Genomic DNA, 19661 nt, shown 5'->3' on the forward strand with positions numbered 1-19661 from the left:
ATTCTAGTAGGAAGTTGCCTGATCACTGGGATTTTGTGCCAGGACTCCTTTAGAGAGCCAAAGCATCTACAGCAGATGATGCAGAAGCTACTTCTGTTGACTTCTATTGTGTGGGAGACACAGAGAGGCCAAGCAGAATCCCTGGAGCATGTGAAAAGGCTCATGGACATCCACACCTGGATGTCCATACCCAACCCAGCTATTCCTCTTGGGGACAACTCACTGGACTCTGTCACCATGGCCTGGGTGCTCCCAGGGGAGTGTGTGACAGCTGGAGAGAGCCCCTGAGCAGCCTGGCCAGCAGAACATGTCCATGGCTGGAACGTGGTCTTCTGGGTCCCTGCCAACCCAAACCATTCTGGGATTTTGTGATTCTTGAAACAACCCAGGCCCATCCTGCTTTTTCTGCAAAGGTTTGGTCAAATCCACCAAATTCAAAAATAAATAAAATAAAATCCACTAAACCTTCAGGGTGTCCACATTTACCAGCAGTCTGCTGATGGTGCCCCTGCAGCAGAAAGCTCCAAAAGCCACTGCAAAGTGGGAACACGGGGCTGCATTCAGGGACAAAAGGGAAACAAGAAAATGTTTCAGCATGTTCCACCCCATGTACCAAATTTTTACAAAATTTTACTCTGCAGAGGTAAATTTTTGAGTTTGAGGCACTAAAGGCTGCAGATAGATGACACCTATTTTAAGATCTCTGCTCTCTGTACAATCCTACTGACCCTGAATCTTGCTCCCACCAAGGGGGAAGGAGAGAGAAGACAGAGGCAAGGAGGCAACATTCCTCTGTCCTGTGGGACCATTTGTCAGATTAAGCCTTTGTCTCACCCAGAGATGGGGTAACTGAGAGGTGTTTAAAAACTTTTATTCCATTTTCAGTCTCATGGGAAGGGTGAGACAGTACAGATGTTCTAATTCACACCATCACAATCAGAAGCCAACTATTTCCTAATTTCAATATATTACAAGTGTTTCTTGGCCTATCAGCTTTATGCTATGCCATGCTGTAAATGCCTTAAAGCCAATCATCTCAAATTACCCCTCGTGGGTCCCACTACAATGCATCTTTCACAGTTCTGTTTCTCCAAAGTATCCAGTGTTATTTGCAAGGCCATCCTTTGAAACTTGTTCCTAGCTCCATTTCTCTCTCAGCAATGTCTGTCCTGTTCCATGGCATTTCCAAGTCAGCATTCCTCATCTCCAGGTTTGCACACAGATGCACACTGTGTGAGCCTTCTGCCAGGCTTGGAGAATTCCCTACAAATCCACTTCCCAGAGGATCACAGTGCAGCTGGGAGCTGCAGCCCAGGCCAGCACCCATATCTCCAACCCTGCCCACAGCTCTCCACTCCTTCCTTGCCTCAAACCCTGCTAAGCCAGCCACTCACACTGGGATTTCCCACACATATCAAAACACAACCTGTGGTTAAACCCTTTTTTGTGTATTTAGCTTTACAAACTTCTCCTCTGAGCACACATTTCATCTGGTTCTATGAGAAAGTGAATTCCTAAATCTTGCTCATGGCTCACACTAAAATGTTCCAGACACTGCAGTGCTCTCATGATGAATAAATGAAATGTTTTAGACATTCTGTAGCCACAGTGCAGGTTTGGGGCTCTCAGCAGCCCTGTGGCTGCATTTTCCATTGGCCTTCATAGATTTCAGTGAGAGCTTCAGTTCACATTTTCAAACTGATGCAGTGTTACTGTGTAGGACTGAGAGCTGAGTTTAATCTTTGCTTTCTCCCTGTTCACACGCCTCACTGATAAATATTGTAGAAATACTGAAGACATCTTAGCTCCTAGATGAAGAAATGTTCATTTCTTCCCATGGGAAAAGTGCCTCAAAATCTTCTTTATCACTGAAATAAATGTTCTTAATCTGGTCTGCTCCCAGCTGTTGCCACTTCAGAGAAATAGCAATACTTCTCTATTAGTACCATCTCAGGAATAAAAAACCCAAAAATCCACAAAGCCCAAAGGTTCATTCTCTGGCCCATGTTCTGAGCTGTAATTTCAGCTTTGCTCTTGTTGAAGACCCCGATGAGATCTTTGTGAACCATGCAGAAACACAGCCTGATGTCTGCTGAGGCTCCCTCAGCTCCCACACTCCCAGTTGGTGTTTTGGAAATAGTGATTGTTTGTTATGGAGAGGAAGGCAGGAGCTGGTAAAAAGCTTGATGATAAATCCCTGTATAAAATACAGATGAGCCAGGGTAGATCAGTGCCATGGGGTACATGGAAATGAAAGAGAAGAGGAGGAATTTGTCAAGCTGCTCTCTTTCTCTCTCATCACCAGTTCTGTGCTTCCTGAAGAGATAAATATCTACCTCACTCCAAATTAGGGTGTTTTTCTCCTTTGCAATCTGTGCAATGCTTTGATCTTGAACACATAAAACAATAAAGTCTGTTTTGCACAGGAAGCTTCAGCAGTTTTGCAAAATATTAGTTTCCTGTTCTTACTCAGAGTGGTGGCTGCCTCTGTTCTGGTGCTGCAGTTCAGTTCCTGTAAGTTCCTTGGCTTGTTTGCCCACTGCTATGAAGGTTTGAAAACATTTTGGTAAAAAACATCTACTTTAACCACAGCCCTGTGACCTGTTATTCTGGCTGGATGAGCTGGTGCCTGTGCTGCAGATGCTGTACATTTATCACCTCTATTTACAGGAAAGAGTAAATAATGATGTAAATAATAAAAGAAATGAAGAATAGAAGTAAATAATGATGCTCTGAGCTTGCCATGCTGCCTAATTTCACCTTTACTGAAGGATGTCTTCCAGGTAGAGGAGCAGGAGCTGTTGGAATGCTATTCCTGCCCAGTCTACAGAGACAGCCAAGCAGAGGCTGATTTCAGGGGAGCTGAACCCTGTTCCAGCATCAGACTGAGATGGAACCTTTCTTTTCCCCCCTCCAAACAAGCTGTAGTAGAAATCCTGAATTGCTTTAATTCCCAGCTGCTATCATGCAGAAAATGATCAGATTCTCCATTCCTTCCAAAGCAAACTGCATCTCTGGTCAGACTGGAACTGGCGTGACAGAATTTTTGGTGCTCTTTCCACCCCTCAGCCTGAGACATGACATTCCACAGCTGGAATCAAGCTGGAGCTGGTGCCCACCCCAGGAGCACCTGTACCCCCTGCCCTCCCACACAGGCCAATCTACTAGAAAATTATCAGGATCAGAAACACAGGGATCAAATTTAAAAACTGCTCATTCATTCCCTGGTCACAGTTGTGTGGTGTTCTATATTGGGGCAGTACAAGGAGCAACTCCAGTGGGTTAAGAAGCACTTTCTGGTGTTTCCTGTCTGACCTCCAGTGCATGTTCCAAAAGGTCTGCCAGATGTCCTCTGTGGAACCTGTCACATTGTAGGAATGCTGAGGACAGCTTAGCTCCAGGCTGCAGAAATTTTAATTCCTTTCCATGGGGAAGGTCTAGAAAGGGCCTCAAAATCTTCCTTATCACTGAAATAAATGTTCTTTATCTGTTCTGTTCCCAGCTGGATGCTGGGGTGGCTACAGCAAGAGCAGATGAACACATTTGGGACTGGAACCCTTCCTGGACTCTGTCTGGAGACACCCAGGTAGCAGAAGCAGGCCCTAGTCCAGCATCAGCCACTGTCACCCAAAGTGCAGAGAACTCTGAGGAGACATTCAGTGTTTGCAAATATCAATATGCTGCTTCACTGACAGAGGTCAGGCATAATTCTGGTCTCCGTCCAAAAAATGCATTTGTTTTTCTGTAATTACACTTGGGGAAGTCAAACCACCAAAACCATCCAAAGTCCTTCTCACAAAGCTTTTAAAGGGAAGATTTCCCACTGAACCAGAAGTAACAGGGAATTAATAAAGGAAGATACCCAGCATGTGAGGAGAAATCAAGTGCTCAATGGAATAAATAGTCCTCTAGTACCAAACCAGGACAAATCCTGGGATTTTAGCTTGTGTTCACATTCAGAAAAAATTGAGATGAATTTTTTCTTACTGGGAATCAATACCCTGTTTGTGCTCATGTACAGATCTACTCAGGCACCACCTAAACCTCAGGAGAACATTGCTGTGATGTCCTCTGCTGCTTCTTTCAACAATGTTAAGCAAATATTTCTGGGGGCCAGAAGGAGCAATTCTGTTTCTCTAATCCACTCTCTGACAGGTGACTGAGATAGACTAACCCAGCTGTGTAACAATTTAAAAACAAAAAGACTGCAAGTGGCTGCTCATAAACCTCATGAGAACCTTTGTCATTTTCACAAAATGCTTTTCCATTATTTTCTTCCAAAATCAGACTGGTTTTCAGTTGCCAGGTCAAGTATTCTACATAGCAGAGATTTTGTTTCCAGGGGGAAAAATTCTTAGAATCATACAATGGTTATGGATTTTAAAATAGAAAGATCAGGACATATTCTCTTAGGCTATGACTTAGAAAATCCAGTCTCAGCCCTAGTCAGAAGAACCTCCAGTGACCCTGCCATGATGATTTTTTTGCCTTTTCTTTTTGTGTACCTTTTATATATTCTCAGAACTCTTAGCAAGCATATTGTAATTCTTTAAGCCTGGTATCTTAGCAGAGTCCTGGTATTCTCTTAGGCCAGGAGAACAAACATCCTGAAGGCCTCACAGCTGGAAAACCCTCGGCTACCTTGGGAAACCAAGGTTCTGTCCAGAACACATTCTGTAAACCGAGATCAATTCACCTGGGGGGAATACATTTCAACAGGGCAATGTCACACCATTCATTTAAGCTTCTCACTAGGGAATCTTTGTCAGATATGCTAATTTGCAAGGTCTATAAAATTGTATACACAATCAATCATGTGTGTGCATTTCAGAGTATTCCACCTTGGTGAACTGTTGCACCTAAGGGTCCTTATTAAATACTGAGATAAAAATCCTTTTATCCCTTAACTGTGTCTGGCTGTTAATTCAAGGACCAGAGCAAAAGGCACCACATCTACCCAAAAAACAAACGATGTACCAGTCCTGGTGTTAATATGGAACAGAAAGCTCAAACTTACTTGGGGTAACAACAAGCTGGGTCCCAGCTCCAAAGGTGGGTTTGCTGTATCCCTGGTTGGCACACTGGTGCCAGCCTCTACAAAAATGGGGGCAGGTTTCTGCCATGCATCCTGGCAGGCAGGTCAGCAGAGGGGGAACTTCAGGGAGCAATGATGAAACATGCTGGGTTTAGACACTGTCAAAGTACCAAATAAATCTACTGGAAAATTATCAGGATCAGAAACACAGGGATCACATTTAAAAACTGCTCATTCATTCACAGGTTACAGTTGTGTGGTGTTGAATATTTTGGGGTAATAAAAGGCATGATCTGCTTTTCCACCTGTAACATCACCTAAAATTCCAGATCACTGAGCCTTGCAGTTGGGGCCACAACCTTTCAATCCAGCTTTTCTCCTCAGTATTTACTACCTTCAGATAAAGTCCTTTTCTGACTCAGAGATGGGGCAGCTGAGAGGTGTTCTAAAAACTTTTATTCTATTTTCTGTCTCATATGAAGGGTGAGACAATACAGATGTTGTAATTCACACCATCACAATCAGAAGCCAATTATTTCCTAATTACAATACACTCTAAGGGTTTCTTGGCCTATCTTGGTGTGTATTAACAAACTTGCAAATTAGTAAAAAAATCAGGGTAAATGTACCTGGCAAAACCAGAAGTCTTGTCCCAGATCCAAATGTGAGTTTGTAATTACTTCCAGAGATACACAATAGCACAGGCCTCTACAATATTCAGAGCAGCACTGAATGGAGCCTTCAGCACTTAAATACTCCACCAAAAAAACCCTATTTTATCTCTATGAAGAGACAGATCCATTTACCTGGGGCTTTTCCACCTATAGACTTTCTTTTCATGTGGTATTTTGCACTCCCAAACACACTCTCCTTAATATTCCCCTCAATCACATTTGTCCCACTGTTTCCAGAAAGCCACCTGCACCACAGCTTCTATTGTTCATCTTATTTCCCATTTATTTATTCTGCCAGTCAGATTCCTCTCTCAAAAATTAACTGATGTACCAAAAAATTTTAAAATTTATTTATTTACAAAATTTTGTTTATTTATTTAAATTTATTTATTTATTTAACTGCACAGCTCCCCTAGGGGCTGATGGTGCAGTGAAACCTCACTCATCTCATTCTCTTGGATTTGCCATCTGAATTGGTCCAGAGTGATTCCAATAAAGCTGCCATTTAGTCTTTGAGTAAAAAGCTCTTTTTGGTGTGCAATTTCTTTGGGGCAGGGAGATCATTGCTCATTCTGCCACTGAACCCTGAGGTTTCAGGATGCCTTAGGAACGTTCCTCCAGTGTGACCAGAGCAACATCTGGAGCAGCTGCACACAGATATGGTAAATAATGATAAATCTATGGTAAATTTACCATAATGGTAAATCTGGAGACACCGACATGAACTCAGAGCTCTGATTTACAGCTCTGAGCTTGCTGATGGCTCCATATAAACTTGATATTCTCATTTCTCTCAGATGTTTTTGAAGAGGGTCCGAGGGGTCATTTAAAATAAAAGAACTTTCCTCAGAGGTTTCCAGAAGGAATTATTTCCCCATGTTGTTGTTTTTTAACTTTAAGAATAAAATCATGTCGAAATTATCTTAAGAATCACTACTATTTTAAGAAATGGAAACAGTACTTTTCAGGTGTAAACTCAGTCAATTTAGATATTAAACAACCCTAAATATATTTTAAAGAAATTTGGAAAATTTGGTACATTTACAAAAAATATAATTATCTTGGCAATTGTTTCCCTTTTACAAAGGGTCTCAAACAAGAGAAGAGGTGTAGGATTTTGGGGGATTTTTTTTTTCATACATTTGTGGCAGAAACAGTCAAAGCCCACTTCTCTATCCATCCTTTTTTCTTCAGAAAAAATATTTTGAGGTAAGGATCACCTTTCCATCCTTCCACCAAAGCCATCCAGTAATTAGCTTTGCCTCTTGCCCTATTTCCCCTGCACCCAAATATTTCTCCCACCCTCAGTTTTGAGGTTGGTCATGCTGCTCTCCACCAGTTCCAGATCCTCCCTTCTAATGCTCCAAGCTTCACCTGGACATTGCAGGGCAAGGTAAATCAACACAAGCTGGCTGTGACATCAACCTGGTGTCACCCCTGAGCTCCCTGAATGCCTTGTGTTTTTGTCATTGTATTCTCTTTATATTCTGTTTATAAACAGAAACTCACCCCCACGGTTACAGCTCAAGGATCTCCACAGCACTGACCCAATATGTACATTTTTGTGTCCACACACAGTTATGAGTCTGGTTATCCCCAACTATTTCATCCACACAAAAGAAAAGTCCTTTTTACCTCCTACAGCTTTATGAAACCAGCTTCACCCCTCTGCATTTTGCTGGTCTGTGCTGGCTTTCACCATTTCACTTCTCCTCTGCTTGAGGAGGTTGATGTAGGAGTTCCTGTTGAATTTCCAAGACAAATCCTCTTGCACATCTAAAACCTCTGCCATGTTCATTCTCAGGAACAGGGAGGGGAGAATACACTTGCAGCCATGGGAATCACTTGCTCTTAATATCAACTGAAAATTCATTGTCCTGTTGCTAAAATATCGTGGGGTGGCAAAATAACTTGTGAGCTGAAAGAAGAACTTCTACTTGAATTCCACCTGCATTCTACCTTCTACCTGAATTCAGACATACCTGGAGAAACCACGAGTTTGGTTCCAGCTCCAAAGGTAAGCTTGCCATAAGTCCCAGAATTACACTGTGACACAGCCCTTTGCAAAATGGTGCCCTGGGATGGCTGTGCGCTGGGTGAAGGCTGGAGAACATGGCAGTGCAAGGTTTTCTTGGAAGCAGCTCACAGACTCACAGAATGAACTGGGTTGGAAAAGACCTCTGAGATCATCAAGTCCAACCTAAGACCCAACACCTCCTCATGAGCTAAACCCTGGCACTGAGTGCCCGTCCAGGCTTTGTTAAACCCTCCAGGGATGGTGACTGACCCTCCCTGGGCAGACAATTCCAGTGCCCAATCATTTTTTCAATGAATAATTTTTTGCTGATGTCCAACCTGAACTTCTCCTGGTGCAGCTTGAGGCTGTGTCCTCTCCGTCACTGGTCACCTGGGAGCAGAGCCAGACCCCACCTGGCTGCACCCTCCTGTCAGGGAGTTGTGGAGGGTGATGAGGTCTCCCCTGAGCCTCCTCTTCTCCAGGCTAAACAAACACAAGTCCCTCAGCTGTTCCTCACAGGACTTGTGCTCCAGACCCCTCCCCAGCCTTGTTGCCCTTCTCTGGACATGCTCCAGCCCCTCCATGTCCTTCCTAAATTGGGGGCCCAGAACTGGACACTGCACTAGAGGTGCTGCCCAACCAGTGCTGAGCACAGGGGAAGAATCACTGCCCTGCCTCTGCTGGCCACACCATTCCTGATCCAGGCCAGGAGCCATTGGCCTTCTTGGCCACCTGGGCACACTGCTGGCTCATTTCCAGCCTGCTGTCCATCAGTCCCTGCAGGTCCCTCTCTGCCTGGCTGCTCTCCAGCCACTCTGTCCCCAGCCTGTAGAGCTGCAGGGGTGGCCAAAGTGCAGGACCTGGCACTTGGCCTGGTTAAACCTCACCTTGTTGGACTCAGCTCATCTATCCAGCCTGTCCAGGGCCCTGTGCAGAGCCCTCCTACCCGCCAGCAGATCCACACATGCTCACCAGCATTACTGGCTGGTGATCCAGTAATGTTCCCCATTACTGGGAAACCTCTATCACCTCAGCACAGATCAGCCCTTCCTTCAGCCCCATTCCTCTGCCTGCTTAATCCAGCATCTGTGTGTTCTGTCCTCTCTCCACACAGCAGCAGCAGCAGCACCTGTCCATCCCTGTGTGCACACAGCCTCCCAGGCTGTGTTTGGAGCCTCCTGACTGCTGCTGTTGAGTCCCACCAGGCTGTGTCACCTTTCTGCTCTCTCTTCTTGCAATGTCCACCCTCCTTTGCAGGCTGCACTCCATGTTGTAATGATTCACACTTGGAATCTTGGCAACCTGGAATTGTGCAGGTTGGAAAAGCCCCCCAAGACCATGAAGTCCCACCCATAACCCAGCAGTGCCATGCTCACCCCTAAACCATGAAATTTAGCAAGGAGTGTCCAAACACATCCTCCCAATCCCAATTTTGGCCATGTGGGAGACCCAAATCCAGGGGACACCTGGGCCATGGCAGGGCTGCAAACATTGAGCTTCCCAAAGCTGTGCCCCTCCAAACAACCAGGAGCAAGAGAGAAATTAAGCAACTGCACTTCCCAGGCCAAGGGCTTGCTCACCTGGCAGGACTGAAAGCACCGTCCCCTTGCCAAAAATGATTCTGGCTGCCACATTTACACCGTGAGACATTTCATTGCAAAAACTCCCCTGCCAGCCCTGCACCTGATCTCAAAATTGTTCAGGTTGGAAAAGCCCTCCAAGACCATGAAGTCCAACCCACACCCCAGCAGTGCCATGCTCACCCATAAACCATGAAATTTAGCAGGGAGTGTCCAACAAAACCTCCCAAACCCCACAACTAACAGAAAACAGCCACAGCTTGTGTCACTCCCATTTCTCTCTCTGGGTCGTGGCTGCAGTTCTGCAGCTCCCAGCAGTAACCCAGAGATCACTGCTGGAGCTGCTGCAACAGCCTGAACTGCATTTTGCTCCTCCTTTGCAAACATTACCCCTGGTTTTGAGTGGGCTGAAGTTTTCCACTGGGATCAGTGTCCTGTCACCATCATATTTTCTGAAAAAATCCTCTTTGCCCAGGATTCGTCTCCTGGGAAGCTGAGAAGCCTCAGAGGAAAAGGAAAACAATATGATCTCATTTGCTTCTCCTGTGTTTTCCTGCTTTGGAGTGTGGTTGGAGATTGGTTTCCAACATGTGAATTGTTTTGACTTGATGACCAATCACAGTCAGGCTGTGCTGGACTCTGAGGAGAGAGTCACAAGTTTTCATTATTACCTTTCAGCTTTCTGTCTGTGTCCTTTCTGTATTCATTAGTACAGTTTAGTATAGCATTCTTTTATATTATATAATGTCATAAAATAATAAATTAGCCTTCTAAGAACATGGAGTCAGATTAATTCCTTCCTGCCATGGGGGACCCCAGAAAATACCAGTGTCCCAAACCTTAGAAATCTTATTTAGTCTTACACATCCCTGCTCTTGCATTTCACTTACTTGTCACTTTTCCAATAATTCTTTTCCCCAGCACAGACACATTTCCAGAACACACTGGTTAAGCACAAAGTCTCCCACTTTTTCCTCAGAGTACTAAAACCAGCCCAAATTTCTCCACAAATCCACTGCACTGCTCTTGGTGCTGCTGGAGCTCAGCACTGCCTGGGTCCAGCTTGGCTCAGAGGGGAGACAACTCACCTGGGACAATGAGAAGTCTGGTTCCACTCCCCCACACTGGTTTTCCCCAGTTTGCAGAGGTCACACAGTGTGAGAGCTCATTACAAAATGGGCCTCTCCATCCAGCCCCTCAGGGGCTGCTGCAGGGCTGGGATCCCCTCAGCCCGGGGGCTGCCCCTGCCAGGAGCTCTGAGCACCCACACGGATTTCCTCTGGCCTCTCTTTGCCCAAATCTCATTTCTCTGCTCAATCCCTGGGGAGAACTGCACTGGACTGGGGACCCCAAATGTGGCAGAGATGGGAAGAAGCTCCCTCTCAGTTACCAGGGAGCAGTTTGGGATGGCTGCCCCAAAGGCTGCTTGCCCTGCAATGGCAGAGGGAAGGGAAGAACGCCCTGGAGTCAGCCTGGAGCAGGGTCCCTGGCACGGGGCACCTTGCCAGCAGCCCAGATCCCAGCTCTAGGAGGCATCTTGGCAGTGCCAGAGGTGTTCCAGCACTGCAAGGAAATCCTCCTCATAGTACAGCACACAAACCACTAATGATAGTTTCCAATGGCAAGTGACAAAAGCCACATTACATCTAGTACTTAAAATTAAATCAGATAAAGGCCTGAAAGATGCTTTGTATGGCTGGATTTTACGTTGCAAGCAAAATTGACTGGACGACCTTTTCAATTTCTAATTTCTACCATTCTGTGACTTTGTAAGATACAATCCTCTACTGCTTATAAAACAGGAAATGTTACAATTATTATCTATGTCATACGGATTTTTTTTACCTTTCTACAAGACAGAAAATCACAAGGGAAAAAAGGCAGCCAAGTCTGGCTCTCCATTCCAGCTGGACCATTCCTTGCCTTGCCCAGCCCCAGCCCAGCCCCAGGACAGGATTGCTGGGGCAGAGAGATTGCAGCACTCAGGCACTGAGCCCCTGCCCCGGCCACAGGGGACTGCAGCCCTGAGCCCAAGGGGAGCTGGAGCTGCTGTCCCAGAGCAGAGCCTGGGACAAAACCCCAGAGCTGGCCCTTCCCCAGGTACACACAAGCTCTGAGCACAAGTTTATCCATCTGTCTGCCTCTCCCAAACCTCCCCTCTGCTCCTTTGGGCTGATGTACTATCAGCATGGCATTGCCATGCCCACAGCTCATTGTCTAAAGAGCAAATCCTCCTGCTGGAAATGCTTCCAGGCACCAGAGTCTCTTGAAAAAAGGCTCTGCCTGCTGGAACAGAGCAGAGGGCAGGGGGACACATGGGAGACCCAAATCCAGGGGACACCTGGGCCATGGCAGGGCTGCAAACATTGAGCTTCCCAAAGCTGTGCCCCTCCAAACAACCAGGAGCAAGAGAGAAATGAAGCAACTGCACTTCCCAGGCCAAGGGCTTGCTCACCTGGCAGGACTGAAAGCACCGTCCCCTTGCCAAAAATGATTCTGGCTGCCACATTTACACCGTGAGACATTTCATTGCAAAAACTCCCCTGCCAGCCCTGCACAAAGCACCTGCAAATCCATGCACCAGCAAAGCTTCCTGACACCACAGGCTCCATTCCCTGCACAAGGCAACATCTGCTCCCCAGCTCCTGCCTGAAAAGCAGCAGATCCCTTGGCCTTTCTGAATTTTGAGCAGCCATGGGAGACAAGTCCCAGCCATGGCAAGGCTCTCCCAGAAGCAGGGGCACCTGCTCCTGTGCAGGGAGCTCCTGGGCACTCCCAGCTTTGCCTGTGGGGGGGTTTCCAAGGTGGCTCTGAGCCCCGTGGATGCTCCTGGAGCTGGACACACTTTGTGCAGCCCAAAGGCAGATGTCCTGGCTGAGGAAGAGGGGAGCAGGCTGGGCAAGAAGGGCCAAAGCAGCAGATTCTGTTCCTGTCTGGGGATGGCTGGGAAGGGCTCCGGGAGGTGGGAAGGGAGGACAGGGACAGCAGGGCTCAGGAATTGCCCCACTGAGCAGCTCTTGTACTCACCGGGCTGCACAAGCAGGCGTGTCCCTGGCCCCAGGGTCAGTCTGTAGCCCCCTGAGCTCACACAGTCCTTCAGAGCCCAACAAAAACCATCAGCTCTGCTGCCTCTTCCTGCTCCAGGAGCCTGCAGCAGAGCAGCTCCTGCCAAGCACCGGCAGCTCAGGGAGACAAGGATCCCTCAGCCCTGGGAGGAAGGGTCTGGGGAATGCCACCCACAGCAGGGATGGCACCTAGGACTGTGCTGCCAACAGGAGCATTGTCCATTCATCCTTTCCTCTGTGGAGCCAAGGAGCAGCTCCCTGGGCTGGGCCAGACAGAGCCTTCAGCATCCCAGGCTGCTTCCAGAGCTCTGCAGGGCCATGGCAGGAATTGTCCATCCCTGAGCAAGAGGGCTCAGGAGCTCTGCTGGGATGAAGGAGAGAGCAGGGGCTGCCAGGGGAGAGTGGAGGAGGAAATTCATGGCCCTGCTGAGGCCAGAGAAAACAGCAAAATTCCCCAGGGATTGATTCCATCTCCCTCCACTTCCCTGTCACTGGCTGGGGGCTGCAGAACTGTTCCACAGGGGAAAGCAGGAAGCAGCTTTCAAACTTACTGGGATTGACTCTCAGCTGAGTTCCTCCTCCAAAGCTGACCTTGTTGCCATAACCAGTCCCACACAGTGTTTGCCTTCTCAACAAAAACCCTGCCAGTCTCCCTCTGGGCTGGTTCTCTGGAAAGCTGAGCTCTGCTGCCTGGGCATTTCTCTGGCACAGTCCCAGCTGGCCATGCCTTTCAGCCTGGCAGAGATGGCCCCTGGCAGCACCTCTGTCCCCCACAGAGCAGATGCACAGTGATGAGCACAGCTCCTCACTCAGCACCAGGACACTGGCCCCCAAATGAGAGATTTTCTCTTGGCCATTCCTGCACACTCAGAATGTCTTTCCTGCTCCTGGCTGCTCTCACTCCTCCCTTGCACCAACTCCCGCCCTGGGCAGAGCCCTTCCCAACACAGCCCAGGGGTTTTCTTCCAGTGAGGGATGGCTCTGTGCTGTCCTCACTCCTCCAAGCTGCATTTCCACCTCGCAGGTGTCACCTTGAGTTTGGTGTCATTCCCAGAGGCAATTTTCCAGTGGGTGCTCAATTCACACCCAGTGACAAACCCACACACACCCTTCACTCCAGAAAACAGCACAAGGTTCACCACTGAGATCCAGGGCTGGCCTCGTCACCTGCCTCTGTCCCCCACACAGCAATGTCCCTCCTGTCCCAGTCCTGAGCTCTCAGATTGTAAAAACAATCAAGAAATCCATGAAGGTGGAATCCAAACCTCGTGCCCATGTGGGCAGATGAGAAAGAGTCACCCCCAATGCCAGGGGGGCCCAGGTGCCTCTTCCTCCCGTGTGTTTCAGCCCCCAGGACACCTAAGCTGGACCTGCTCAGTGCCTCTCACAGACACTCTGCAGCCAGCCCCAAAGCTGAGCCTGCCCAGCCCTGGCCCTGCAAATGCCACAGCCAGGGCAGCTTCAGCAAAGCCCACAGCCAGCAGCAGAGAGCAAAGAGCCAGAGGAGAGAGATACTTGGCTCTCCCAGCAGAGGTTCATAAAGCAGTGAAAGGAAGGGACAGCAACAATTGCTGAGCTGGGCCATCCTGCCCCACACTCCTGGCTCACCCAGAGCACAAAATGTCCCTGTCCCACCTAAAGCACAAACTATCCCTGTCAGCCCTCAAATGCCTTTGGACAAAGCCCTGGCACAGCTGTCAGACTGAACAGGCTCTGAGGCACTGCTGGTAACCAGAAGAAGGGAAAATGCTCTCCTGAGCCCTTGTCCCAAGGGCAGCTCCCTGTGCAAGGGGCAGTTGCTGTGCATTTCCAGCATCTCAGAACCTCTGCTGAAGCTTCACAGCAGCAGCAGCAGCAGCAGCAGCAAGAAATGAAGGAGCCTCTCTGCTCTCCTGCCAGTCTGCTCTGCCATTGCCACAGCACCAGAGTGCACAGGGTGCCCAGGGGACAGGGAAGGGTTTGGGAGAGAGGAGGCACAGGAAAGCTGAGCACTCACTGGGCTGGATGGACAGGCGGGTCCCCGAGCCAAAGGTCAGCTTGCCATAGCCAAAGCCTGAACTCACACAGCATTTCCTGCCCTAACAAAAAGCCCAAGGAGCCTCCCCAGAGCAGCAGCTCTGCCCCAGGCTCTGCCCAGCCCTGCCAGAGCTGGGCAAACACAAATCCTCTGTGTCTCTATCCCACATCCCTGACTTCTCGGGATGATCAGAACTTGCAGAGAAGCAGGAAGGTGGAAGAGGTTTTACAGTGACTTCTGTGAGCCAGAGAGAAGTTTGAGAAGAGGATCCATGTTCACCCTGAAATAATTTCCTACCTAGGTCATTGACACAGAAACCAAGAAAGAAAGAAGGATAAACAAGAGAAACCTGCAACTGCCTGTTCTAATGAGCACTTTGTTTGTCTCTGGTGACCAATGAGTAAAGTGTGAACTTATGAGCTTTGTAAAAATGCATAAAAAGCATGCAGGCTGTAACAAAAACAGTTTGAACCCTTCTGAAAATGGAGTGTGTTGCTTTGTTTCAGCGCCAAAGTCCCTTGAAAAAAGGCTCTGCCTGCTGGAACAGAGCAGAGGGCAGGGGGACACATGGGAGACCCAAATCCAGGGGACACCTGGGCCATGGCAGGGCTGCAAACATTGAGCTTCCCAAAGCTGTGCCCCTCCAAACAACCAGGAGCAAGAGAGAAATGAAGCAACTGCACTTCCCAGGCCAAGGGCTTGCTCACCTGGCAGGACTGAAAGCACCGTCCCCTTGCCAAAAATGATTCTGGCTGCCACATTTACACCATGAGACATTTCATTGCAAAAACTCCCCTGCCAGCCCTGCACAAAGCACCTGCAAATCCATGCACCAGCAAAGCTTCCTGACACCACAGGCTCCATTCCCTGCACAAGGCAACATCTGCTCCCCAGCTCCTGCCTGAAAAGCAGCAGATCCCTTGGCCTTTCTGAATTTTGAGCAGCCATGGGAGACAAGTCCCAGCCATGGCAAGGCTCTCCCAGAAAGCTGCATGTGGCATTCACATTTTCAGAAAAATCGGTTTGCCAGGGATTTCTCTCCTGGGAAGCTGGTAACCCCCACAGAAGAAGGAAAGCACTTCTTATCTCATCTGCTTCTCCCCTGTTTTGCTCATGTGGAATGTATTTGGAGATTGTTTATCCACAGGTGATTGTTTCATTGGATTCTAGGGTGAGTTGTTTTCACTCATTGGCCAATCAGGGCCATGCTTGGTCGGGATTCTGGAATGAGTTTCCATTATTATCATTCAGCATTCAGTAAGGATCCTGTCTATATTCTTTTGTATAGTTTAGTACAGTATTATATAATACAATATAGTATTAAAAAATAATAAATTAGCCTTCTGAGAACATGTAGTCAGATTCATCATTCCTGCCTTCATCAAGGCAATGCAAAAATACAATAGCTGCTCACTCACTGGGCTGGATGGACAGGCGGGTCCCTGAGCCAAAGGTCAGCTTGTAGTTGCCAGATCCTAAATCACACAGCATTTCCTGCCCTAACAAAAACCTTCCCCAGCTCCTGGCAGCACTGCTCCCCAGCAGACAGGGCTGAATGCCAGGGGGATGCAGCCAGAGCCTGCAGGGAAGAACTGCCATGAGCTGATTGCAGCATCAAGGGCACTGCTGGACCTGCAAGCACAAGCCCCTGGGGGAGAGGCTGCTGCTCATGCTCTGGGCTCCAGGTGTGGGCATCTCCTGCAGGTTCCCATCTCAGAGACTCCCCTGCATCAGCTGCAGTCCATGAAATGACAGCTGGAATGCCCCTGCCCTAACAAAGGGGGCTGAGACACAACAAGAGTGTGTGGAACACTCTGCAGTGGACACTCAAGGACTCTGGACAAAGGACACACAGAAAGCTGCTCACTCACTGGGCTGGATGGACAGGCGGGTCCCCGAGCCAAAGGTCAGCTTGCCATAGTTAGAGCTTGAGTTCACACAGCATTTCCTGCCCTAACAAAAAGCCCAAGGAGCCTCCCCAGAGCAGCAGCTCTGCCCCAGGCTCTGCGCAGCCCTGCCAGGGACATGTGGCTCTCCCAGCAGAGGTTGATGAAGCAGTGAAAGGAAGGGAGAGCAGCAATTGCTGAGCTGAGCCACCCTGCCCCACACACCATGTTCACTCAGAGCACAAAATGTCCCTGTCCCACCTAAAGCACAAATGGTCACTCTCAGTCCTCAAATGCCTTTGGACAGAGCCCTGGCACAGCTGTCAGACTGAACAGGCTCTGAGGCACTGCTGGTAGCCAGAAGAAGGGAAAATGCTCTCCTGAGCCCTTGTCCCAAGGGCAGCTCCCTGTGCAAGGGGCAGTTGCTGTGCATTTCCAGCATCTCAGAACCTCTGCTGAAGCTTCACAGCAGCAGCAGCAGCAAGAAATGAAGGAGCCTCTCTGCTCTCCTGCCAGTCTGCTCTGCCATTGCCTCAGCACCAGAGTGCACAGGGTGCCCCAGGGGACAGGGAAGGGTTTGGGAGAGAGGAGGCACAGGAAAGCTGAGCACTCACTGGGCTGGATGGACAGGCGGGTCCCCGAGCCAAAGGTCAGCTTGTTGGACCCAGAGCCTGAATTCACACAGCATTTCCTGCCCTAACAAAAAGCCCAAGGAGCCTCCCCAGAGCAGAAGCTCTGCTCCAGGCTCTGCCCAGCCCTCCCAGGGACATTTGGCTCTCCCAGCAGAGGTTGATGAAGCAGTGAAAGGAAGGGAGAGCAGCAATTTCTGAGCTGGGCCATCCTGCCCCACACCCCAGGCTCACCCAGAGCTGCCCACAAGGGCCTGGAGCCCTGCAGGAGCAGCCAGGGCTGGTCAGGGCACAGGCACTGCTCAGCATCTCACACATTTCTGGCTGTCTAAACACTTCTCCCCTGGCCAAAGTACGAGAAAAGTCCAAAATTTCTGAGACTATAATATAGAAAATACAGTATAGATATATATAGATAATACAGTATAAATATATTATCTATAATGCGGATGATACAGAATATATAGTATTATAATATAGTATTAAAAAGACTTGTGAGACTAAAATATAGACAGGAACTAATAAACAACTAAGACCAAAGAAGAAATACCATCTCACACATTTAATCCCACAGTTTATCCTTAAAAGCCCTTCTAGAAAGAGAGGTAAAACTCCATTTTTAACTTGTTAGAGAGAAATACTATAAAACTCAGAATCACTGAGTCTACAATATAGATAAGAACTAATAAACCCCTAAGTCCAAACAAGAAATACCATCTCACTCATGTAATGCCAACCTTAGCAGAGAATAGACACAATAACTCCAAACAGAGGTGCCCCAGGGAGCAGTGTCAGGGCAGCCTGTGGTGAGGCTGACAAGGACAGTCCAGGGGACACAAGGGACACTTTGGCAATGGTCACCCAGCGCATGAGCCGAGATCTGCCCGGTGCCAGCAGAGCCCTTGGAGAGCCCTGAGGGTTGTCTCCAGCTGCCAGCACACACCAGAGGCACAGACAGCCCAAGGAGGATGACAGGAATTTCCATCAGAAGGGAGCACTTCACCCAGCTGATTCCCAGGCTTCCCAAGCCATGGGGCTAAAAGCCCTCCTGCTCTTCAACTCCTACACCCACCAGAAATGAGGAAAAGCCACAGAAATGAGGAAAAGCCTCTTTCTTACTTGCTTTCACAAGCAGCTTTGTCCCTTTCCCAAAGGTGACTTTGTAGACATCATTCACACAGTGAGAAAGGAGCCAACAAAAACCACCCTGGAGGCCTCCAGTCAAACCCACAAATACAGCTTGTGTGCCCCAGCCACGGAGAAGAGACCCCAAAATGCAGCTCTTGCTCCATGGAAAGATGGGGCTGTGGCTGTTTCAGTGCCTCCTCCAGCTTCTCCTTCTGCCTCAGCTGCTCTGCAGTCTGGGATGTCCAGAGGAAGGGAAGAGAAGCCAGGCAGTCTTTCAAGCCGGTCTACAGCAGCCCTTACACCACAGCATCACTCTCAAAGAATAATTATTTAAAATCATTGAGGGATTAAAAAAACAAACCCCACAGAAAAGCAAATTTCATTCCCCAGGTTTGAAAGCAAGGGAAGCATATTGTGTTCCCTCCGTGCAATCCCTTCCACAAATTCAAAGCATGAAGTATCCAGGAAATATTCCCAACTCATTGAAAAACTACATTTAAGCTTTCAGCCCAGTTTCCCCAGCCTCTGGCTGTCTGCGGGATCCCAGTGAAAGCACAGCTCCCTTTCCCCAGGCAAAAGGGGGCTTTCTCTGCACAGCATCATTTTGGACACACTGAATCACAAACTGTCCCTGTCAGCCCTCAAATGCCTTTGGACAGAGCCCTGGCACAGCTGTCAGACTGAACAGGCTCTGAGGCACTGCTGGTAGCCAGAAGAAGGGAAAATGCTCTCCTGAGCCCTTGTTGCAAGGGCAGCTCCCTGTGCAAGGGGCAGTTGCTGTGCATTTCCAGCATCTCAGAACCTCTGCTGAAGCTTCACAGCAGCAGCAGCAGAAAGAAATGAAGGAGCCTCTCTGCTCTCCTGCCAGTCTGCTCTGCCATTGCCACAGCACCAGAGTGCACAGGGTGCCCAGGGGACAGGGAAGGGTTTGGGAGAGAGGAGGCACAGGAAAGCTGAGCACTCACTGGGCTGGATGGACAGGCGGGTCCCCGAGCCAAAGGTCACCTTGTAGGAGCCAGAGCCTGAATTCACACAGCATTTCCTGCTCTGACAAAAAGCTCAGCGAGCCCCTGCAGAGCAGCAGCTCTGCCCCAGGCTTTGCCCAGCCCTGGCCTGGCTCAGAGGGGCAGCAGAGGGGACACAGAGCCTTGCCCCGGGTCCTGTGCCTCCCTGGGCTGCAGGGGCACAGCACAGCCTGCCCACGGGCAGCTGGGCCCATGGGAGCAGGCGTGGGGACACTGTGTGCATCCCAAAGTCATCCCAAAAGTCATCCCAGAGTCAGAGGCAGAGCAAGGAGCCTTGGTTTGGAAAGTCCCTGAAAGCAAAGTCAGCCCTGGCTAGGGACACACAGAGATGGCAAAGCCCCAGCCAGGCTGCTGCTCTCGGCCCCCAAGGAATGAGCTCCAACACAGCAGAAAGCACAGAAACAGAGCAGCAGTGCTGGACTTACGTGGCCTAACAGAGAGTCTGGTTCCAGAGCCAAAGGTAGGGACATAAGCAGCTGTTCCTGAGTTCACACAGCATTTCCTGCCCTAACAAAAAGCCCAAGGAGCTTCCCCAGAGCAGCAGCTCTGCCCCAGGCTCTGCCCAGCCCTGCCAGGGACATTTGGCTCTCCCAGCAGAGGTTGAT

General features: G+C 49.0%; 1 gene segment (V, D, J or C); it reads right to left on the bottom strand.

The window, feature by feature from the left end:
• LOC119696483 overlaps window positions 1–19661 on the bottom strand; it is a 47036-nt gene that overhangs the window by 5620 nt on the left and 21755 nt on the right.

This window comes from Motacilla alba, unplaced genomic scaffold (genome assembly GCF_015832195.1).
Source record: "Motacilla alba alba isolate MOTALB_02 unplaced genomic scaffold, Motacilla_alba_V1.0_pri HiC_scaffold_31, whole genome shotgun sequence".
NCBI lineage: Eukaryota > Metazoa > Chordata > Aves > Passeriformes > Motacillidae > Motacilla > Motacilla alba.